Consider the following 25,161-nt stretch of genomic DNA (forward strand, 5'->3'; position numbering starts at 1 on the left):
CATTCCACCATTGTGGGGCAAGGACTGAGAATAGGCGACTTCTCTTTGATGACCCTCCCGGAGCTTGGATAGGAGTAGGTCTGAGGCGGCCAGAAGATGCAGAGCGTAGGGGTCTTGAGGGTGTGTAGTTAGAGACCATTGACCGGAGGTAGGCGGGAGCGGTTCCCTTTGCCGCACGGTATGCTAGGTCGAGGGCCTTGAAGCGGATTCGTGCAGCAATGGGGAGCCAGTGCAGGTCCCTAAGAAGTGGGGTGACATGGGCCGACTTCGGTAGGTTTGAGATCAGGCGGGCCGCTGCGTTCTGAATGAGTTGAAGAGGCTTAGTGGCAGTGGCCGGGAGGCCAGCGAGCAGTGCATTGCAGTAGTCGAGGCGGGAGATGACTGTTGATTGGACGAGGAGTTGGGTGGCTTCTTTTGTCAGGAAGGGGCGTATCCTTCTGACGTTGCTCAGGAGGAATCGGCAGGTTCTGGTCGTCGCTGCGATGTGAGCAGAGAAGTTCAACTGGTCGTCGAGGACAACACCAAGGTTCTTGGCGGTCGGGGACGCAGTCACAGCTGCATTCTCGACTGTGATTGAAAGGTCGGTTAGGGGGGAGGATTTGGCCGGCAGGTGGAGCAATTCTGTTTTGCTTAGGTTCAGTTTGAGGTGGTTGGACGTCATCCAGGCTGAGATGTCGGACAGACAGGCCGAGATCCGCACAGAGACGTGGATATCTGAGGGAGGGAAGGAGAGGAAGAGTTGAGTATCGTCGGCATAACAATGTTATACAAGGTTCTACATTTCTTGCGCCATATATATATGTACCGTGAACAAATAGTACCTATCTCATTTCTGTCGCCTCTCGGTCTCGTAGCCGTGGGCGAAAGCGGGCATGCTTGGGCAAGTCCTGGCGGTAGCTTTCAAGTCAGCTCGAGGGGGTAAGGCTTTACTCGGTACCTGGCGCCAGGGGATCGCTTCCAATAGGGGAACGAATATTATGGTCTGTCCTGCTAGACTAAAGGGATATTCAGTGCATATTGTACAAGGAATATACAGGGGATATCAAACGATATACAAATATTATACATGGGATCTCAGGCAATAAATATATATATTCGGTTTAATCTGACCCTTTGTAACATACACTGTTAAGTAAAAGTAGAAAATACCCAGATAAATGAGTACTCTGGTAAAAGTCCTCCATTCAACATTCTACTTAAGTAAAAGTAGAAAAGTATTTGCTATTGAATGTACTTATATATCTAAAGTAAAAGTATGCATTCTACATGACGCTTGTGTATTCCAATGTTTGAGAGCGCTCAATTCTTGATCCATTGACCTCTACAGGTTATGTTAAAGTGTTATGTGATCCAGTTATGCTGCCTCTGATTATGTCCTCTTGAAGTTTGCAGGCTTCAAATGTGAAAGTATATCATCTTAGTAATCAAAGTAACTACTAACTGATGGGTTCAGATAAATGTAGTGGGGTACATACATATACATTATTTTCTTAGAAATGTAGTGGAGTAAAAGTATAAAGGTCCCTAATATGAAAACACTCAATTGATAAAGGAATTAATGTAAAGAAAATGTGTTTGGTCCAAAATGAATGTTGTTGTTTACATATTGTGTGCATGTATCCCCTCCATACTTCCCATTTCCCCATGTGGAATGCACCTGATTGGATAAATTACATGCTGGTGCTCTAGTGCGACATCTAGTGGCTGAATGTTATCTATAGGCCAGGGGTCAGGAACCTTTTTGACTGGGAGAGCAGTGGTTCTGGTGCTGCATGGTTTTGCTGATGGCCTTGTAATCTGGTTCATACGTGGTGAGGTTGAGCTTCATGCAGGCGTTGAGGCTTCCATCAGTTAAACGTGAGTGTAGGTTGGTCTTAATGTTCCTCATATGCAAGAATGACTGCCCACATGCATATGTAGAGCCAAACATGGTCAATATACGGCAATACTCACGCTGCATTGTGTGGTATGTCACAGGAAGCTTGTTCCAAGTTTTAAGAATCAGCTGGTCTTCAGGTTGAAGATTTTTAATTTCTGTCCACTTGTGTTCCCTCGCCAGCTCTGCTCGCTATATCTTCAGCTACAGATACTATTAGCTGTATCTTCAAAACTAATTTCTGTTTACTTTTAAATGACACAGTATTATTAAGAAATATCACAAGTATTAAATTTTTTTTTTTTTTTCTTTTTTTTTTTTTTACTCAAAAAATTCTGGGAGCCATATGCTGTCACCAGAAGAGCCATATATGGCTCGCGAGCCATAGGTTCCCGACCCCTGCTATAGGCTATACCACCTTTCATTTGGAAAATACAGTTATTTTAAATTATTGATATTGTTATTCTCGCTTGGGAATAGATTGGCATATCTTCTCCCATACCATCCATTACAATTAAATTAGATCCTCCAAATCAATTGATCTTGTCTCTAGTCCAGAGATGCCCAAACCTTTAGACATGGAGCGGAGGGCCAAGGACCAAAATGTAACATGGGTAGTGGGCCAAATAATGTGACAGGACATTGATAATTGAATAAATGTAACAAGTAAAAACAGTGTCTCAGGTTTAAGATCAGTGTGTATCCCTTGTAGTAATCAAACTAAGTAGTCAAATATAGTTAGATGTCATCAAAGTAGAAGACCTCATCATTCTCTGGAAACCTTTGGAGGGCCAAAAATAATGTTGTGGATGGCTGAATTTGGGCTTCAATTGACTGCCCCTGTCAATCCAGGGTTGGCAGGTTTAAAAAAATTGTTTAATGTTCTGTAGTTGTAGAGGCTGGAGAGTTGGCAGGTTGCAGACGATGATTTTAGAACTCTTGGTCACATGGGAAAGGAGCTATTGAAAATGTATTGATTTGAATATGAACAAACATTCCTATAAAATATTTAAAGTGAAAAGTAGTAAATGAAGGTCCCACGGGACATAAGCCTTTAGTGTTTTTGTGAAGACATTCTCCAATAACATTCACAAAGTAATTTTTATTTTTTCATCCCATTTGGGCTGTGAGGGTGCTTAATGTCTGAAGGAGTCGACGGAAGGCTTCTTGTCCTCTGCGAAAGCATGCAATTGGTCCACTGATGGATACATCTTGATATTTGTCTAGTCTAGTGTGTTCATTAGATGGGTGAAATCCTCTTTCAGTGCCTCTGTGCCTGTTTTCTTAGGCAGTTAGCCTCTGGTATGCATGCCATTAGCGTTAGCCACGCTTCTAGGCCTCTTTTCTTTTGGAAAGAATGATAAAAAAATATATATATATAAAAAAAGAAATATATATATATAGGCTATATATATTATAATAATCATTTTATTTTGTCATTCGACTAAGAGGTTGGCAGTCGACTACGGCTCCTTTCGATCGATTAGTCGACTATTCGACTAATAGGGGTCAGCCCTATTGCAATATATATCAAGTCAATAAGGTCTTGTTTGTTTGTTTTATCTTGCAAACTTAATTTTTTTTGTTCTTTTCTGGATAGGTTTTTGTTGATTTTTTGTTGTTGTTGTTTGTTTGTTATATTTTGAAAACTTAAAACTTTTTTGAATTTGTTTTTGAATTAGGGGTAGGTTGCTCTATAAGCCTTCGGCTTCAAACCTATCCTTTTCATTTGTTTATTTGTGAAAATTTTCCAAGAATTATTTGTTTATGTTTATTTATTTGTATGTGTAAACATTCAAAATAAAATAATTCATTCATTCATTGTTAATTGCCTTATATAGAGTGAATCATGGTAAACATCGACAAACAGTTCACACAAACGCCCTCCATATTGTTCAAGTGGTGACTCAGCGTTTTAGATGCTCAAATGTAGATAGATTGATAGAAATTATAGAAACATTTTCCTTTGTGTCATTACTTGGATTCTAAGATGAAAGGTTCAGACTTAATGCTTGGCAGAAACAAGAGAAATCAAATCAAATGCAAGTAACTCTTTATTTATTATGGACGGTGACCCCTTGGGAACTCTGGGAACACAAGAGGTGCTGCTGTGCCTTCTTTTGTCTTCATCCGAAATAGCACGGGATAGCAAGTACCATGTTCTGGCCAGAATAGAATATAGCGCAGCCACCCCCTACTGCTCCACCAGCGCCGGCCACCACGCCTACAATAAAAAATACATGTATCAGTTACAATCAATTTGTACATTCATTGCTGGTCCCACAATATAATTTATACTTAATTTCACTAACAAAGGCTAAAATGATTGATATTCAGAAAAAAGGTCATACACATAATTTACCTGCTGACTGCAAGGCCGCCACTACGCCTCCAGCAGCCACTCCTACTGCAGTTGCAAGGGCAGCTGATGACATCATACTTGGTGCTAAGGATCCGGCACTGATCCCTGCTGCAGTGAAGCCGGCAGCACCCAAGACAATAGGGGCCAAAACAGGGGCCAAAACAGGGGCCAAAACTACGGCAGCACCTTGAAATGGTGAAACAAAACAAATGTCAAAGATTTGTTGGGCAGGTGTCATACCCAAGACCCATCGTGCATTCAGCCAGAGGTTTTTACCAGAGTTTACGAGTTGTGACGTATCACTGACCTTTAAAGGTTTTATGAACATGGAGTATCATGAGACATCTTCAGAAATATAATGTTGACATGTTGGGATTCCTAGAAATTGCTCAAACCACCTGCATCAAGAAATAAAGTTTGAATAATCTGTCTGAATCTGCTGCCTTGCATCTGATTCGTCCGGAGTATCCTAACTAGCACACCCGAATGCTATGACCTGCATACGACACATGGTCACATGATACACGGTGGCAGGCAATTAACAATGAATGAATGAATTATTTTATTTTGAATGTTTACACATACAAATAAATAAACATAAACACGGTGGTGTAGTGGTTAACACTGTCGCCTCACAGCAAGAAGGTCCAGGGTTCGATTCCCGCTTGGGGACCAGGTTTCCATGATCCCAGGTACCCAGGTGGGGTATCTCCCAGGCCTTTCTGTGTGGAGTTTGCATGTTCTCCCCGTGCTTGCAAGGGTTTCCCCCCCCGATAAGATAAACCCAATGGAAAAACATGCACAACAACAGATCGCTAACGCTGTGGCGTCCTTGACGAAGACGGGCAGGAGCACTTGGATTGGTCCCCTGGCGCGGCCCTCGCCGACGCCTGTCTGCTCCCAGCTGCCCTTGGGGGGAAGGACGACGGGATGGGTTAATCGCAGAGATGAATCGCATCTGCGATCCTACAAAGAACAATGCATGCGTGTGTGTTCCGGTGTGTGTGTGTGTAACCGTGTGTGCTAACCGCTAAACATTGAGGATAGTTGCATGCCAATTAAAGACCTCTCCTCTCTCCTCTCCTACATTTATGACTTTAAACTTTGACCAAGCAAGTGAGGCAGCATTCCTTCACACCGGAAGGCAAACATTGCGCCATAATTTTGTGCCAAACATTTGGTATGGTATGGTTTATTTCTTAATCCCTGAGGGGAAACATGGTTTGCCAACAGAGCAAATACAAATATACAAACATGAAAGAAACAGTTACATGATACAATACAGGATACACAACACAATAGGAGAGCCTCTTGTCTCAACACAGTGCTATCGGTGTTCGTTAAAAAATGCAACCGCAGCAGGAACAAAGGACCTTCTCAATCGCTTAGTAGAGCATTGAGGCATCAACAATCTATCACTAAATGAGCTTTGCAGAGCATCGAAAATACTGAACAGTGGGTGGCCTTCAAAAGATAAAATAGTGTTCAGTTTAGTTCTGGTTCGCTTGGCTATGATGATCTCCAGGGAATCAGGAGGAAGGCCAATCACTGAGCCAGTCTTTTTAATGATTTTATTTATACTTTTTTTTGTCAGAAACCGTGATGCTGCCCCCCCCAGCAGAGAACAGCATTAAACAGGACACCAGCCAGCATACCTTGATAGAATACATATAAGTGACCTGCTGATGTCGAAGGATCTAAGTTTCCTCAAATGAAAAAGCCGAGACTGGGCTTTTTTTTAACACAGAATCTGTGTTCTGCTTCCAGGCCAGCTTACCGTCCAGGTGAATGCCAAGATATCTATAGGACTGGACTATTTCAACCTCCTGCCCCCTAATGATGACAGGAGAGACATTCACCTTCTTCCTACTGAAGTTGATGACCAACTCCTTGGTTTTTTCGATGTTTAATTCCAAGAAATTGGCATTGCACCTATGGACAAAATAATGAGTCTATATCCTTTTTATAGGCCTGGTCATCACCTTTGTTGATGAGACCGATAAGAGCAGTATCATCAGAAAATGTTTGCATATGGCATATGTAAATGCTTTCAGCTGCTCGGCTCCCAGACTCTGGAACTCCCTGCCCCCACATGTCCGACTACACAACAACATTCAAATCCCAACTCAAAACTCACCTGTTCAAACTGGCATACTCACTGTAACTGTACCCTGTGTGTCACTGTTTTATACTTCCTATTGTCTACTTTTAATTTTATAAATGTTCCACAAATAAGGGAAGGACTCAAATATACCTGAATAGTTCAGGGTTTTATTTCAAAGTCGGTCTATACAGACGCACCAGTGTTTTGTCTCCTCTTCTGTGTTTTATTTAAAAATAGGTCTACACAGCCAGTCTTTTTTCTCCTCTTCATAAGAGTTTGAGGTTTTCCTTTGTTATAACAGGTAAAAACAGCAATAAAAGTAAAAATTTCTTTTTGTTGCTTTATAATTCCATTAATGCAACAAACTGTGTGCTATATGTAACCATGAGGCTTAGGGTATATAACAGACAAACAAAGCAATTATATTTAATATAATTATCTTTATTGAATATTGTGTCGATTGATGTGTCGTCCTTTCATAAATGCTTATAATGACAAACATTATTGAAAAGATAAATGAATCATTACAGTTGACTCTTGAAATACTACACAATTCGTACCTGCCCCCACCACTGTTCCCAACACGGTTACTGAAACAAGAGAGAATAAAAAACAGAGCTACAATTAATTGAGATCAGATCACAGTAGCCAATGTTGTATCAAAGAGACATTGTTATGATCGTTGCTGTTGCTTAATGAGCAGCCCAGTACCAACCTTGTCACAGAAGAGCGTGCTAACAGCGCTTATTGGTTCATTTGAGTTCTAAGCCAATGGGTAACAGCCACCTTTCTAGGGCGTGACTTACTGGTAACAGCTAAGGGGTTTCTGGTGAAAAGAAACCTCTGTATACAACGTTGTTGTAAAAGTTCATTAGGATTTGGTCACATGTATTATGTGAGCGAGATGGGGCAGTTTGATAACCAGGTAAGGTAAAAGAGGAACACAAAGACCGGTGGAGGAGTGCAGAGTGTCAATGATGACATTCCGCACAGTAGACCGGTCGGTCCGCAAAGCTCTGAATGCGCACACCTCAGGCAACCTCAGGCAATGTCAGGCTCGTGACAGGCAACATGGACAAGCCCAAGGCGGCGCGCTACAACCTATGGAGAAAAGTGATAGAGGCAAAGGGGCGGTACAGGGATAAGGTGGAACTTCAGTTTGAACAGGCTGATTCCAGAGGCATGTGGCAGGGCCTCAGAACGATGACAGACTACAAAGGCATGCTGAACACTGATGTGTTGGAAAATGAGCTCAATACTTTCAATGCACGCTTTGAGGCTGTAAATTCCAACACTACACTACAATAGAAAGTAGAGCCACTGCCAATGGAGACTCAGTATTCAGGTTAACAAAGCATGAGGTGAGGAGGACCTTTTAGAAAGTGAATACCAGAAAAGCAGCAGGACCGGACAGCACCCCCGGACGCGTCCTAAAAGTCTGTGCCGACCAACTGGCCCTGGTATTTACTGACATATTCAACCTGTCCCTAGAACAGTCTGTCATCCCCACCTGTTTGAAAAAAGTCCACTATTGTCCCTGTACCCAAAAACCCCACGCCTGCTTGCCTCAGCAACTATCGCCCAGCTCTCACCTCGATAGCCATGAAGTGCTTTGAGAAGCTAGTGAAGGGCTACTGTACATCTGTTCCTCCCTCCCTAACACCCTGGACCCCCTGCAATTTGCATACCACCCCAACAGGTCCACGGAGGATACCATAGCCCATGCACACAGCAGCATCACACCTGGACAAGAGGCAGGGGAACTATGAGAATGCTATTCATTGACTACAGCTCAGCATTCAACACCATAGTCCCCTCCAAGCTCGTCGTCAAGCTCAGAGACCTGGGCTTTAACTACGACCTTTGCCAGTGGGTCTTGGACTTCCTGACAGGAAGCCCCCAAGTGGTGAGAGCAGGTAATTGCACCTCCTCATCCATCACTCTCAACACAGGTGCACCTCAGGGCTGTGTTCTGAGCCACCTCCTCTCCTCACTTTACATGCATGACTGTGTGGCAAAGCACAACAGCAAAACAATCGCCAAGTTTGCTGACAACACAGCTGTGGTGGGGCTGATCTCTGCAAACGACAAGAGGCCCTACCTGGGAGAGGTGGAGACTGTGGTGCCAGGAGAACAGCTTCTCCCTGAACGTCAGCAAATATCAGGATGCTCGATAACTCTATGCAACACTAACCCATCCATTCTACATTCATTGCACACACACATCCACATGCACACACTGACTTTAAACATTCACCTTAACATTCACGTAGACACTTTACACACTTTTTAACACTACACCATATTTTATATATTTATTACTAAAGGATTTGCACTACATCTCTCCCTCATTTTTGCATTTTGTACTTTAGTTTTGTATATTGTATAGTGTTTGCTCTTTATTCTTTAAACTTTTTTTTACTGTATGAAGCACAATCTTAGGGGGCTGTACCTTATATGTGACACAAAACAAAACGTGAACTTAAAACTTGATATAATAAAAATGGGGAAATCCCTATAGTTTCTGCAAATAGTACTTTTTGTTTCCATGTATCATATATATCACACGAGTAGACGTGTGATTACACTTGTAGCAGTTGACCCTGTCACATGAGATTTCCTGGTTTGTTACATCTTGCCACGGTTTTCAAGACCGACCAGTAGGAGTCGCAGTTTACAACGACCAGGACACATACCCCACCGGCTTCCCACCCGCTAACACTGCCAATTGTGTTAGTAGGGACGACTGACCAAGCTTGAGGTACCGCTGACAGCTGGATTAGATCCCAGAGTCTCTGCGGTGGTAGGCGAGTGCTTAGTCCACTGCGCTACCCAGCCGCACAAGGAGGGGTACATCTCTGGCAGCTAAGGGTCAGTGGCGTTGTTCGTCAAATAGTATTGAGTTTGAGTGTTCAGCTAGTATAGACAGATTAGGGGCCGAGATTCGCTCAGAGACTTGAGTATCTGAGGGAGGGAGGGAAGGAGACGAAGAGTTGAGTGTCATCTGCATAGCAGTGATATGAGAAGGCATGAGGCGTGATAATGTTACCCAGAAATTTGGTGTAGAGAGAGAAGAGGACTGTTTCTCTACTGTTTTGTGAAAGGTTCGCTTGAACTAGCTCATCCTCCCTAAAATAAGAGAATGTTGTTGGAAGGCTCAAGGAGAAAAAAGCTAATAAGGATAAGGTTGGGAAAAAGTTAACTGAAAAGGGTAATTGGACTGCCTGTATGTAAGAATCAGGTAGAACAGTCACCACACTATGGGAGCATTGGGAATTCCTCCTGGGCAGCAGCAGTGGAGTGATCCTGGCTCCAGTGGTGAACGGAACATGGACAACGGCAGTGAGAAGCAGCCTGGGTCTAGCGTTTGCTCCCAGGTCACAAAGAAGACAAGGAGAACAGCCATGGTCAAGGAGGCCAGCGGCCTCATCAACTTTAATGTGTTGTTTCAATTGTATAATTGCTACAGTAACTGTACACCTGTGTTATAAGTACGTTCATGTCTTTGAGTTGTTTACACCATTAACCTCTTAAAAATAGAAGATTGCTCCACTTCTACAAGGTCCATTAGCATGTTCTTGGTATCTAGCCTCTAGGGACATCTATGGATCTCAGCGAATGTATTCCCAGTGTCAGAAATATTGTGTATATTACTAGGCTTGAGTAAATTGTAATGAACCAAAGGAGAATATAAATCATTATTATTATAATTTTTTATTTCATCTTTGACGGTGAATAACACCCTGCTAACATTGACCATATGTCTTGCGATAAAGTGTACAAACAATCTAAGCAAATGAATAAAGGGCAGATGATTTAGGGTATTTTGTAGAGTACTGAATTTTGCCATCCTCACATAATATGAATATAGAATATCAGGGCTATAAATTACCTTATTATGGCCATGTCATACATCTATGGATTGGGCCAAATCTCCTCTTTCCAATGCCAGACTTAAATCTGGAATTAGTACCACCAGGCGCCCCTAATAGGGCAGCAAAGACTGTGAATGAAATCTACTGTAAGTACAGTTACTTTTTTATAATGTAAATAGTGAGGTTACTTTTGAAGAAAGGTCAATCAGATCAAAACGTTGACAAAGAACTTGATTGGAGAAAGAAGGATGTCTGGCGACTTCTCAGGTTACTTCAGTTTATTACAAACAGCGTCTGTTTGTACAAACTATAACAGGTCTCCAAGTCAGATACTACAATCTCTCCTCCCAGCCAAAATGTGTGGACATATACTTGAATCTAACCCCTCCCATTCTTGGTGGGACAACATTAATTTGCACTAATATGATCGTAGATGTTGTTTGAGCTACATTTACATTTACATTTACATTTAGTCATTTAGCTGACGCTTTTATCCAAAGCGACTTACAAGTTCTGTACGACAAGCCATCAGGAAGGGCACAACTCTATCAGCTGAGTAACAATGTTCGTCAAAGTGTTGAGTGCTACAGTGTAGGTTAGTTTATTAGGACAAGTGCATGACAGTATGGTTAGTTAGGGTTAGATAATTTTTTTTTTTTCTTTTAATTCAGATAATGGTTGAAGAAGTGCGTCTTTAGTCGACGGCGAAGATTCTGATGACTTTTACGTTGATTAACATCCTGAAATGATGCATTTCGCCTACATGTGCACTTGCTGCATACAAATTGATAGTTGATTGGATATTACAGATAATAGAATAGCTTGCTGATTCTTGATGCAGCTGTCAACCAACACTTTCGCAACAGATACAGTAAAAAGGCTCAGTTTTGCAAGACCGCAATGTTGCCATTGGGAAGTGAGCTAAGGAGTGTCTGTGTTGCCTCAGTCTACTGTTTTGTGAAAAATTCACTTGAACTAGTTCATCCTCCCTAAAACAAGAGGATGTTGTCATAAGGCTCAAAGAGAAAAGAGAACGTTTGTTTGTTGGAAGTGAGTTAGGCGTTTTCTTTTTTAATGCAAGGTGTGTACCCACACAAGCTAATACAGTTCTAAATAAGCTAATGTGGTACCATGCCCCCCCAAATAAACAGAGGATTGAGGCACTGGTGAAAAACCAGTGAGCGATAAATAGAAGGGGAAAAGTGAGTGAGGGATGGGAGATGGAAGGTGTGTACAGTACACGTTTTAATGGAAGCAAAGACTATTGTATTTTTGTTTAAAGGATAAGGTTGGGGGAAAAGCAAACTAATCAGGTAGAACAGTCACCACACTATGGGAGCATTGGGAATTCCTAATAGAGAATCGATATAAAACCCCATTCCATTTCAGTTACCAGAACAGCCAGAAACTGTAATGTCAATGTTATGGGTCCCAAGGCTGTCGGGTAACGCAGTAGAAATGTATGTGTTTTCGATGTCTTATAAGTCCCCTGAAAAACATATGTGAAATGTTGTAAGGAATGTAGACACAAACCATTCATTTCACTTTCCAAAATTCCTCTGCTGGTGGTTTTATTACCAAAACATATAATAAATCATATACACATTCCCCCTACTGCATTAGTGTCTCTTTGTTTCAATGTCCATATCTTCCTAAATGTTTCTTTGTGCTTTAATGTCTCTGTTTCAATGTCCATTGTTTGGTTCACTGCTTCAATAAGGCACATTAGTCTGGTGTTTTCCCCTTGTAGCGCATTGTCTGTTCCACCACACTCTTTAACCCAAATTAACATCACTATTTGTTCAAGTGCATTATTTGCAACATACTGATTCCATGCTACTATCACATCGTGCAATTAAATCAACTAGAAGTTACACTTCACAAATACCATTAATTCACTGAGCAACATAGATAAACATACTTTGACTTTTAACTACTTTCAGTAGTGTAAGACTGTTCTTAAAATACATAGGGAATATAAATTTACACTAAATATTAGCTAGACTTAAACTTAATTATTTACTTATGTTCTCACGTTGAATGCTGCAATGTTTTGCTTGTTACAGCTGGCAAAAATAAAGTACTCCACAATGCTTAAAATAATAATATAAACAATTGCAAAAAAGAAACACAAAATATTCACATATATTTGAGGGTATTACATGTACAGGTACAACATGTTTTTTTTTTTTTTTTTTTTTAAACTTTATTTTTTAGCGTTTATCGCTTTTCTGGTCAAGCATGACCGACAGTTGTAGGGTGAAACGGGAGAGAGAGCAGGGGAGACATTCGGCAAATGACGGCGAGTCCGGGAATCGAACTCGGAGTCAACCAGATCCGTGACGCAGCACGGAGTCCCGCGACGCAGCGCGGTAACATGGTGTGCTACTGGAGCACCCCGGTACAACATGTCTTATCTCTCCAATATATGCCCTGTTAATTTATTAGGAAGAGACGTTTTGGGTAAATTAAATGGCGTCAAATCATTGTAGCGAAAAAGGTATCTTTTTAGAAACCATCATTACAATCATTACAATGCTATGAATTTTCAAACAGACACATGGCTAAGGAAGGTACAGTACATTCCTGGAGTAGTTACACACACTTTCTCACAGAAAAGTTAGACAGCCAAGATACACACGGAGGTGGCGTCTGTGTGTATATTCACAAAGATACCAAATTCATCAACTGTACTGACCTTAACCATGACGAAATTGAAACTGTTTGGATTGAAATCTTATTCGAGAGGGCGAAATCAGTATAGTAGGCACAAGCCGCACAATCTATAGACCGCCAGAACAGAGTGGCTTTTATGACACACTTGATGGGTGTTTAGCTGGGGTGGAGGGTGTAGAAAAAATTCTTATTGGGGACTGGAACACGGATATGCTACGTAAAGCAGCACCCGTCTTCAAGGCCTTCAGTAGGTTTTCTGATCTGCACGGTTTCAGCCAGCTAATCACCCAACCCACAAGGGTATGGGATTCAACACAAACCACCATTGACCTCATTTTGACCTCTGACAAGTCCATGATCTCCAATAAAGGGGTGATAGCATGCGGGTTAAGTGATCATTATATGATTTTCTGTACCCGCAAAAAGCTAAAACAAAAGGCCGGCTGTCTCAAAACAGTCACATCTAGGGACCTCAAAACCTACACTAGAGAGGCCTTTAACCAAGAACTGGAGAGCATGGACTGGTCAGATGAACTCAGTGGTACACAGGTTGAATAAACATGGCTTGGATTCAAAACCAAATTCACAACAATACTCAACAACATGGCACCCCTAAGAACCACCAGGGTTAAAAATCGCGCTGAGCCATGGATGCACACTGAAATACTGGCCGCTATGAAAACCAGAGACAAAAAATGCTCTGAACTTCATAAAAGTCAGACAAAGCTTTCCAAAAGCTCAAACAGTGAACTCCAAGCCCACGTGGTTGAATTTTTTTTCAAAGAAACAGACTAAGAAATGACGTAAACACCATGATCAAAACCGAAGAAAAAAAATTCATCAATGACAAAACTGAGGAAAACAAAAACAAACCACGTGAACTTTGGAAATTACTCAATAATTAACTAGGCTGCAGTAAAAAACTTAAAAACAGATTCTCAAACATAAACATAAAGACGGACAACACGCTCATCACAGACAAGCTGGATGTAGCCAATTACTTAAACATCTTCTTCACAAACATAGCCACAACACTGGTAAACAAACTACCCTCCCACTCAGGGCATTATGGGGTAGAACACATAGTAGCATACTACAAAAACCTAGGGGTCTGCAAAGACGACTTCAAACTAGAAATGGTAACAACCGATGAGGTACTCAAAAAACTGAGCGCCCTCCAACCTAACAAGGCCACTGGCCATGACAACATCCCCTCCAAATTCAGACTCAGCAGCCGCCATCACCACAGTCATCACACACATAATAAACCTCACCATAAAACGTTAGGTTATGTATATAACCAAGTTCTGTTAATACTAGTGACGCTCAGCGTCATATTGCATATATCTCGCTTCAGCGTATATACACTGAATACATTTCAAAATGTACCTTTAAATGCCAGCATTCATCTGGCCACACCCCCATCCGCTTACCTACATAAGCAGGGGTGGTGCCACACACTCATCTCCTTCCCAACAAATTTCACCACAATGAAAAATCAAGGGCCGCAGCGGCGTCTAGACGCTGAGCGTCACTAGTATTAACAGAACTTGGTTATATACATAACATTTTTTTTTTTGATCAAATTTTATTATTAATTACATGAAACAGGACAACACAATAACCACAGTAACAAAAAACATAACTTCACAGGAGAATAACAAACAATAATAATACAGAATAATAAATTATAAAGACAAAAAGAAAAAGAAACAGCGTCCAACCTATCAAATATAGATGGCTACTTCAATAACAAAAAGGGTCTTCAAAACATGGCAACCTTTCCCCACCTTTACAAAGTGGAGTGACTTAAAAGATTGTTTATGAGAGTGTTGCCGCAGATTTACTGTAGATAGCCTAGGTCCCTTACACATGTTCAAGACTGCCAAACTCGCAGAAGGTAAAGTGTAAGAAGAAAGAAATTCTTCCTCCAAGTTGGTTGACAGGTCAATCAGTCTGCCAATATTAGTCCCTTGGGGAGATGGCATGTGAATTGACATATAGCGCAGAATAGCTAAATACCAACCCCCCCTAAAATCCCCCCAGTCAAAGTTAAGAAGGACAAGACAAAAACCAAGACAGACAAGACATTTCCTCCTCCCCCTCCCCAGAGACCGCCGGACCCCCCCGATCAAGCGCCCCAACCCCGCTCAGCCGCACACTGCGGTCTTTACCTTCTCAGCTGCTGCGAACCACAGGTCAATTCCAGCCTGCCCTACCCCGATCACCCGGGCCGTGGATATCTCAAGATAAATCACATCCAATAGAGTTAGGGACCAGTTAATCATTGTAAGCTTCTCAGGCTCCTTCCATCTCATTGCTATTAGCTTCTTCGCTGCTGTGACGCCCGCTAGGACAACCCTTTTCAGTTGTACGGACGCGGGTAGTGTCGTTATATCGTTCAGGAGTAGCGTAACAGCTGTGAATGGGATAGTTAAGCCACACAGATCTGAAAGTTTGTCCGTTATTGACCTCCAGAAGCGGGCCACTGGTGGGCAATCCCAATACATATGCATATAAGTGCCAGTGGCCTTTTGAGAGCACAAAGTGCACCGAGAGTCGGTTATCAGTCCCATAGCATATAGCTTCCTAGGTGTAAGATAGGTCCTATGAATATAATTAAAATTAATTTGCTGGTGATTGGGGTTGCGGGAAGATAATGCCACATTTGCCCAAACATCATCCCAGTCAAACTCGGGGGTCCAACTCCGGGATATCCACACGCCAGATTGTATCCAATGATACATTTTTATACGTGGATTGAATTAAGAGCGTATAAAAGTTGGAGACAAACCCTCTGGATGTCGTCCTGTCCACTATGAGCCTGAGGAAGGGGTGTGGGTGCAAGGCCTGAGCCCACGGTACGCCATGCGCCCTCAGTGCTGACCTTAGTTGAAGGTAAAGAAAGAAGGATTCGCCGGGAAGATCATAAAATTCTCTTAAGTCCTGAAACGCACGGAGGCCGTTCTTATCATAAATATCCTCCAGAGTATGCACTCCCCTCCTTTGCCATTGAGGAATATTAACCGGCTTGTGTCCAACAAGTAATTGCTGGTTATTAAAAATTGGAGAGTCCAGGTGCCATGGGCATTTAACCCCACACGACCTCTGTACATTACGCCACGTTTGGATCACGTGAGTTATGATCGGTCCATACCTCAGCCGGCATTTCGAAATAGAGACAGTGGAGTACACTACATCCTGCAATCTTAGCGGAGATACCGCCGCCGCTTCTAAGGAGCGCCACGATACAGCCTCTACAGGGTCTAGCCAGCACATCAGAGGTCTCAGTGAAAAGGACCAGAAATAAAGTTTAAAATCAGGGATTGCGAGGCCCCCATCTTGTTTTCTACGTTGAGTAGTAGCCCTTTTGATTCTCGGGCGTTTGTTATTCCAGATAAACTTAGACACCATCGATTGTACCTTGCGCCAGTGGTCTATTGGAGGGGGCAGGGGGAGCATTGAGCTAATAAAATTTTTCCTAGGCAGGATGTTCATTTTGATTATGGAAGCCCGGGCTTGTAAGGAGTTAGGAAGGGACGACCACCTGTCTAGATCCTGGCGTATTTTATCATAAGTACCCGTAAAGTTGTACTTAGTAGTTTGGTTCAGCGTGGGGAATATCTCTATGCCCAAGTATTTAAAATGTTCTACTATGGGGATATCAGCTGGTAGTCGTACCGCCTTGGCCAGTTCATTAAGAGGTAGGCAGGCTGATTTGTTCCAGTTAATCTTAAAGCCTGACAATTTACCAAAGTCGTCGATTATCCTCAATAATTTTGTGGCCGACCGGGAGGGGTCGTCCATGAAAATCAGCAGGTCATCCGCATAGAGAGCAATTTTGTGTGGAGTATTATTGACCATTATGGTGACGATGTCCTCCGATTGCCTAATAAATTGGGCCAAAGGTTTGAGGGAAAGCGCAAACAGTCCTGGGCTCAGAGGACAGCCCTGTCTAGAAGATCTGGAGACTGGAAAGAGTGTGGAACAGTTTTTGCCTGTCAGTATCATCGCAGACGGCGAGGCATACAGGACTTTAATCATATGAATAAAACTCTTCCCAAGACCCATGACCTCAAGTACCTTCCACAGGTATGACCACTCAAGTCTGTCAAACGCCTTCATGGCATCCAAAGACAGAACTGTGGATGGAGTTGTATTGTCTTTACTGTTATCGATTACATGCAACAGCCTTCTAAGATTATCTGCAGCCAGACGCCCCGGGATAAAACCAGTTTGATCGCAGTGTACCAATACAGACATAAATCTCTGCAGGCGACGGGCCAGCACCTTGGCAAACACTTTTAAATCGGCCCCGAGAAGACTCAAGGGTCTATAGCTACCACAATCATTGGGATCTTTGTCCTTCTTGAGAAGTAAAGAAATCAACGCCATATTGACATCTCTTGAGAACTCCCCTTGTTCGATAGCGTAGTTGATCATATCGAGCATCAATGGACCCAGTTGGTCCCAGAAAGCTAAATACACTTCGGGTGGAATACCATCCCAGCCTGGTGCCTTACCCCTCTGCATTTCAACAATCGTCTCCCTCAATTCCACGAGAGTAATCGGTCTCCCCAGTTCCTTGGCCTCTTCCTCAGAAATGTGGGGTATCTCAAGCCCGCCAATGAACGATTCAAATTTAGAGTCATCAAGATTACCCTCTGAGCTATATAACTGTGAGTAAAACTCTTTAAAAGTGTCATTGATCTTTTTCGAATCAGTAGTGAGTATAATGATTCCAGTCCTTCTAGCTTTTTTGACCGGGATTTTCGCAAATTGGAGGCAAATAGTGTGACATGACCCCTGACAAACCCTTTCAATGCGTTCCACAGGACCCTAGGGTCTTCTACTGTGCCAACGTTGATCTGCAAAAATTCAGCTAGTTTACTCCTGAACTCAGAACAGAAGTCATCGTTCTTTAGCAAGGTCGAATTAAAACGCCATCTGGGAGCTCTTGCGGAGAGCCTGCCAAAGGTTGCCGTAAGGAAAATCCCCTTGTGGTCTGAGAGAGCCAAGGGAACCAATGAGACATCGAAACTATCAAACATATTAGGGGACGCGAATGCATAGTCAATTCGAGAGAAGCTTTTGTGTCTGGCTGACAGGTGAGAGTAATCTTTGAGGGTGGGGTTGGATAAGCGCCAAAGGTCTGTGAGCCCCGTGTCCTTGGCCCACATCCTAAGGGCCTTAGAGGCCCGTTTTTGGTCGCTCGTTTCAGAGGGCCCGGACCTATCCATCTCCGCATCCCAGCACGCATTAAAATCGCCACCCACAATGAGAGCGTATCCATTAAGTTCCATCATATTCTTCGTGATTGTATTATAGAACGCTGAATCAAATGTGTTAGGAGCATACAATGCTATTATAGCCATCTTCCTATGCAAGAATTCAACTTTTGCTATAGTAATCCTTCCCTCCGTGTCCGACCATACATCCAAGACTTTGATATCAAGGTTACGTCTTGTAACTATGACTACTCCTTTCGTCTTATCATCGGCTGAGGATGAGGAGATAACGTGATATTGCCGATTTGCCAGTCTTGACACGTCACCTACCAATAAATGCGTCTCACTAAGGAGAGCAAGGTCAATATTTCTCCTCTTCAATAGCCAAAGGACACTGGCACGCTTGTGTGGGGCGTTAAGCCCTCCTGCGTTCCAAATTAAAATATTCAATTTAGCCATGGTCGAGCTCGTCTAAATGCGTAGAGAACATACCAGTGCAGCCAGGCTGAGTACAGAGGCGCTGATCCAGGCGGGCCCAGACGGTCAATCCCAGGAGTTCAGAGGAGGAACAATTACACACATATAAGACAACAGTACATAAAACACATAAAAATACCACCCCAGCTACAACCCCCCCTCCTTCTACTCTAAACCCTAACCCACCCGTCCTATTATAAGCCCCCCTATACCCACTCTCCAATCCCCACCCTATGCCCCATCCACTGAGGATGGTCATCTTCCTATCACTTCCCACTAGAGACATGGATCCAATAAGACGCTCCCCACTCTAACCCCCCTCTAGATAAACCCCTGAGTAAACCCCCACTAGTCCAATAAACACAAATAATAATAAAAATAAAATTCAATAAGATATCGGTCGAAAACCACCTGAGCCCTGGCCCCAACATAAGACAACCATAATGGTAAAAATAGCCATTATTAAATAATAACTCCACATCAACCTGCAACCATCTATTTCCGAATCTGCGCTTCAACGTCGCAATGTTATAGCCCAAATGGGTACAGGAAAATTCAAAACAAAATTAAATTAAAGCATCCCAGCCGATAGTCTAAGGCAGGATCGGGTCACAGGTTAATTGTGCAAAATTGTGTGAACAATGTCAATTAACAATGACAATAATAAGAAAGGGAAAAAAGGGGTTATGGTTAGAGTGCACCCCTGAAGCAGTCCCTCTGATCAGGCACAACGGCTGAAATGACATAACCTATGTAAGAATCGACAATAATAGGAAAAGGAAAAAGAGGGATATGGCTAAAGTGCAAGCAAAGTTAAACCTGACCCAGCCTGTTATCACATATTTATGTATATTCGTTCGAGAGCCAACGTGAACCTTGGCCCTAACATGACAGCTATAATGGAAAAATTTGCCATTATTATATAATTACTCAACATCAACCCTGTGACCATCTACCTCGTAGTCTGCATATTAATGTTGCAACGTTATAGTATAAATGGATAAGGGAAAATTCAAAACAAAATCAAAGCATATCAGCAGTTAGTCTAAGGTAGGATCGAATCACAGTTAAATTGCTCATTCAAATGCCATTAAAACAGCGATAATAATAGGAAAAGGAAAAAGAGGGTTATGGCTAAAGTGCAAGCAAAGCTAAACCTAAGCCAGCCTGTTATCACATATTTTATGTATATTCGGTCGAGAGCCAACGTGAGCCTTGGCCCTAACATGACAGCTATAATGGAAAAATTAGCCATTATTATATAATTACTCAACATCAACCCTGTAACCATCTACCTTGGAGTCTGCATATTAATGTCGCAACGTTATAGCACAAATGGATCACGGAAAATTCAAAACAAAATTAAGGCATATCAGCAGTTAGTCCAAGGTAGAATCGGATCACATTTAAATCGCGCATACAGATGACATAAAAACAGCGACAATAAGAAAAAAAAAAAAGGAAAAGAGGGTTATGGCTAAAGTGCAAGCCATATAACCATATAGCCATAAGGTGCAAGCCATACCCGACCCAACCTGTTATCATATATTGTATATGCATATTCAACCGACCTTGGCTTCTACTATTGGATCCCAAAGCTCAAAACAACCTGGATATAAAAATAAAAGCATACCAGAAGTTAGTTAAGGACCCGATCACTCTTGAATTGTGCAAACCAATGTCACTTTGAACAGCAACAGCAACCAAAATACGTAACCATTAACGGGTCTCGAATGTCTCAGCGCAGACGATAGACGAAGCCCGCTCAGCTAGCCCGAGGCTAGCGCGTAAGCTAGTAATGAATCCGGATAGCACGTTAGCCTATTATGTACATTGTTCAGCTAGCTCGTTAGCTTCCAAAGAGGCGATACACAAGTACGACCATGAGGTCAGCTTTAGCAAGTAACAGAAGTCATTGGGAAGCCCCGCTAGTTGGATGGGCAGTGGGCAGTTAGCATGTCTGGGCATGACAGCAAGTATTTGTGAATAGTCTGCCTAATCAATGAATATAGGCCCACACCGCCAAGTCACTTACCCGACAGAGATATCAAGCAACAGTCTCGGGTATCCCCGCGAGATATTCCTTCGCTTTAGCCAACGACCAAAATGAACGCTGACCATCGACCTTCTCCAATACAGATAATTTCGCGGGAGCGAATAACGTGGGCCTCAGGCCTAGTTTCCATAGCTTAGTCAGGACCACCTTGTATTCGCCTCTCTGTGCTTGAACCTCCGGCGTAAAGTCCTCGAAAATGGCCACTTTGTGATCGCCAAGCCTCAGATTACCCCTTCTGGTACGAGCCGACCGCATGATGAGTTCTCTCTGCTGAAGCCTGTTCAGCTTGACTATGATGGGCCTCGGCTCTCTGTTCACGCCGGGAGAAAACCTGCCCGCTCTGTAGGCCGACTCACAGACAGGAGGCGAAGGGAGGACGTCCGTCCCTAGTATTTTCTGCAGCAGTTCGGGCATGGTCTCAGAGAGACGGCCTTCACCGCTGGTCTCCGGTACTCCAACAATCCTGACGTTGTGGCGTCTATCCCGGGACTGCATCTCCTCCACTGCCGACTGTAGTTTGTTGACTTCAGCCTGCCTAGCAAGCAGGGCGGATTCGAGACCCGCCATCTTCTCGCACTGTAATGATACCTCCGTCGTTAGCATGGCTAGTTCGTTAGCATTAGCCGATGAGGCAGCGTGAATCGACTCCATCCTGTCTGTCAGCGGGACCACCGCCAGCCGTATTTCCTCCGATATCTCACGACGGAGGTTGACACAAAAATCCGCCAACACTTTCTTCTGTGCTTCAGCGACGCGTGCCTCAGAGTCTGCGTGTAGCTTGGTCATGACCAAGAGCACAGCTTCGCTTATCTCCCCGACACCGGACGACGATGCGGCCAGGCCCGGTGGTGTTGGTTTGCTGGATGGGGCGCTCATGGCTCTGGTTTCCACCCCCGTCATCGCAGAAAGTCAAAAAAAAATCGACGACAGTATACTAAATACGACGACCTAGCAAACAGATAAAAAACAAATAAAATTAAAATAAAGACTAATGGGGAGAAACGTATATTCAGCACGGTAGAAGGGAGCTCATGTGAAACACGTCTACTCCATGATCGCTCAGCTCCGCCCCGTTATATACATAACCTAACGTTCTGCTTCATACTAGCTCCGCTCAGCGTCATATTGCATAGCAGGAGCTGAGCGGGAGCTAGAAGCTCGACAAATGTACCCCGCTGAGGCCCCCCACAACCATCAGATCAGGGAGGACCGAGCCCCCCCGACCCCCCCTAATGGAGGGCACCCCCCCTAGTGGGGGATCACGGGAGGGCGACGGACCCGACCGTGCGAAGAGGCAGTCAAGCAACTCAACGCACAGGGTGAGCAGACCGTGGCTTGACCCCACGACTACACACACGCACAACCCGCATGCCACCCGGGAACGAACGGAGGGAACAACCTCGTTACTGCCCCCAGAATCACGGGGTCAAGGGCAAACCCAACCCCGTGGCAAGGCCGTAGCAGCGGAGCGCGAAGGAAGACCCAGACCCACCAAAGGGACTGGACCCCCTGGAACGGGGGCCCGGAGAAGTCCATGATGCCAGCATCAAGACCCCACCAGGTGGGCACTTAGTGACCCCGCCCCCCACATCGCCAGCGTATTCGGACAAAGGCCTCTCAGCCGAGCGGGCCCTGTCCCCCCAATAGTCCACCGCCTGGCACACTGACCCTGCAGAACAGGCAGTCAGCATGGCCGTAAGCAGACAAAAAAGGTTAACCAACGGAAGCAGGCAGCGCACCGGGGAAAAACCAGGCAACAGGCTGTTAACCCGAGCCTGGAGACTGCGGACGAGACAGGCGCCAGAGGGGACAGCTGAACACAGCCGCCCCGGCGGAAGGGGCGTATGCTGGCGTTGTTGCATGACCAAGCCGTGGGTGGACAGTACTATTAGAGCAGCTCTGAACTCTCGCACCACCGCCTACAACCTGGGTAGAGAGTCAGGAAACATGGAGGAGTATAAGGCTTCAGTCTATACTCTACGCAAGGCTGTTAAACTTGCTAAGAGGACATATGCTGACAAACTGGAGACACAAATGGCACAAAACGACACAAGAGGATTATGGCAGGGACTGAAGACAATAACTGACTATAAAGTCAGCGCGCCCTCAATGGGGAGCGACGCCGCCTCCCTCGCGGACAAGCTCAACACCTTCTACGCTCGGTTTGGTGTAGACAGTGGCGCTGCTGGCTCTCCGGCTAGTGACGCCACTGGCGCGCCGGCTGTTGTGGAGGGGGGGGGGGGCAACCGCGGGGGGGCGGGGACGCTCTCTCGTTGTCGGAACACAGTGTGAGAAGAGCATTTATGCAGGTGAACACCAGGAAGGCTGCTGGCCCAGATGGTATAACAGGACGCATACTTAAGTCCTGTGCCAACCAGCTGGCCCCGGTGTTCACCGCCATATTTAATCAATCCCTGGCGGAGTCAGTGGTACCTGCCTGCTTCAAGATGTCTACCATCATCCCTGTACCGAAGAAACCCTCCCCAACATGTCCAAATGACTACAGACCGGTGGCACTCAGCTCTGTGGTTATGAAATGTCTCGAGAGGCTGGTCAAGGACCACATTTGTGCCTCCCTCCCCAGTGATATGGACCCTATGCAATTTGCATACAGGACAAACAGGTCCACTGACGACGCGGTCTCCCAGGTACTGCACAGCACCCTCTCTCACCTTGACCGTCAGAAGGGGGGCTATGTGAGACTGTTGTTCATTGACTACAGCTCAGCGTTCAACACCATAGTCCCCACCAGACTGGTGGACAAGCTGATCCAGCTAGGCCTGAGCTCCGCCCTGAAATATCTGCGGTAGCTTAGCGTTTGGTTCGTGTGCCAGAGACACTGTGAAGGCTTCACCCGGTGAGCGGAGCCGAAGACCAGGTGATAGGCATTGGCCACCTTGCGTTAACTGTGTATATAGGCGGCATAGTAGGAGGGTGCAATAAGACCCACAGTTTAGCTGTGTTTAGGCGAGCCCCACAGTTTAGCCCGCGTGACGGCTCACCTCTTCAGCCCAGCAGAGGACGCCACTACACTGCACGCTGCTCCAGCCTCTTCAAGCCGTGGCCCACAGCACCTGCCCCAGCATTCACTCCGCCCTGCTGGCTGTTATCGCGGGATCTTCGTCGGCCATCTTAGCACCCGGACTAGCGGTGCTGGGTTAGGGCCCACCATCTTGGATAAGTAGCAGTGCTCGGAGTGTTGAAACATGTTCGGTAGACAGTACACTGTGGAGAGCGAGCTCTATAAGAGTGAAGATAAACAGTGCTTTGAATGCACACTGGAGAGCAGTGTAAAAGGGGCGCCCCAACTATTACAGCCGGCTTTATATAGGAGTTTATGTGCTAAATGTGGGCCCTGTAGTGACTACAGTATTGGTTCGTGTTCTCCTCTGACTAGGTTGTGTAGTGGGAGGGAACGAATGATCTGGCACCGCGGCCAGAAGGGACATCTATTGCGGTTGCACTCGCTGTTGTTATTCGCAACAGATACAGTAAAAAGGCTCAGTTTTGCAAGACCGCAATGTTGCCATTGGGAAGTGGGCTAAGGAGTGTCTGTGTTGCCTCAGTCTACTGTTTTGTGAAAAATTCACTTGAACTAGTTCATCCTCCCTAAAAGAAGAGGATGTTGTCATAAGGCTCAAAGAGAAAAGAGAACGTTTGTTTGTTGGAAGTGAGTTAGGCGTTTTCTTTTTTAATGCAAGGTGTGTACCCACACAAGCTAATACAGTTCTAAATAAGCTAATGTGGTACCATGCCCCCCCAAATAAACAGAGGATTGAGGCACTGGTGAAAAACCAGTGAGCGATAAATAGAAGGGGAAAAGTGAGTGAGGGATGGGAGATGGAAGGTGTGTACAGTACACGTTTTAATGGAAGCAAAGACTATTGTATTTTTGTTTAAAGGATAAGGTTGGGGGAAAAGCAAACTAATCAGGTAGAACAGTCACCACACTATGGGAGCATTGGGAATTCCTAATAGAGAATCGATATAAAACCCCATTCCATTTCAGTTACCAGAACAGCCAGAAACTGTAATGTCAATGTTATGGGTCCCAAGGCTGTCGGGTAACGCAGTAGAAATGTATGTGTTTTCGATGTCTTATAAGTCCCCTGAAAAACATATGTGAAATGTTGTAAGGAATGTAGACACAAACCATTCATTTCACTTTCCAAAATTCCTCTGCTGGTGGTTTTATTACCAAAACATATAATAAATCATATACACATTCCCCCTACTGCATTAGTGTCTCTTTGTTTCAATGTCCATATCTTCCTAAATGTTTCTTTGTGTTTTAATGTCTCTGTTTCAATGTCCATTGTTTGGTTCACTGCTTCAATAAGGCACATTAGTCTGGTGTTTTCCCCTTGTAGCACATTGTCTGTTCCACCACACTCTTTAACCCAAATTAACATCACTATTTGTTCAAGTGCATTATTTGCAACATACTGATTCCATGCTACTATCACATCGTGCAATTAAATCAACTAGAAGTTACACTTCACAAATA

General features: G+C 44.2%; 1 long non-coding RNA gene across 1 annotated transcript; it reads right to left on the reverse strand.

The window, feature by feature from the left end:
- Positions 1–4,232: 4,232 nt before the first annotated feature.
- Positions 4,233–6,932, reverse strand: LOC311227655. The gene is made up of 3 exons (XR_014619608.1): positions 6,903–6,932; positions 4,875–5,147; positions 4,233–4,424 (listed from the first exon to the last, which is right to left on the reverse strand). It is a non-coding gene; the product is annotated as an uncharacterized lncRNA (long non-coding RNA).
- Positions 6,933–25,161: the final 18,229 nt, after the last annotated feature.

This window comes from Notolepis coatsorum, assembly GCF_963971535.1.
Source record: "Notolepis coatsorum genome assembly, chromosome: 4".
In the NCBI taxonomy this organism is placed as follows: domain Eukaryota; kingdom Metazoa; phylum Chordata; class Actinopteri; order Aulopiformes; family Paralepididae; genus Notolepis; species Notolepis coatsorum.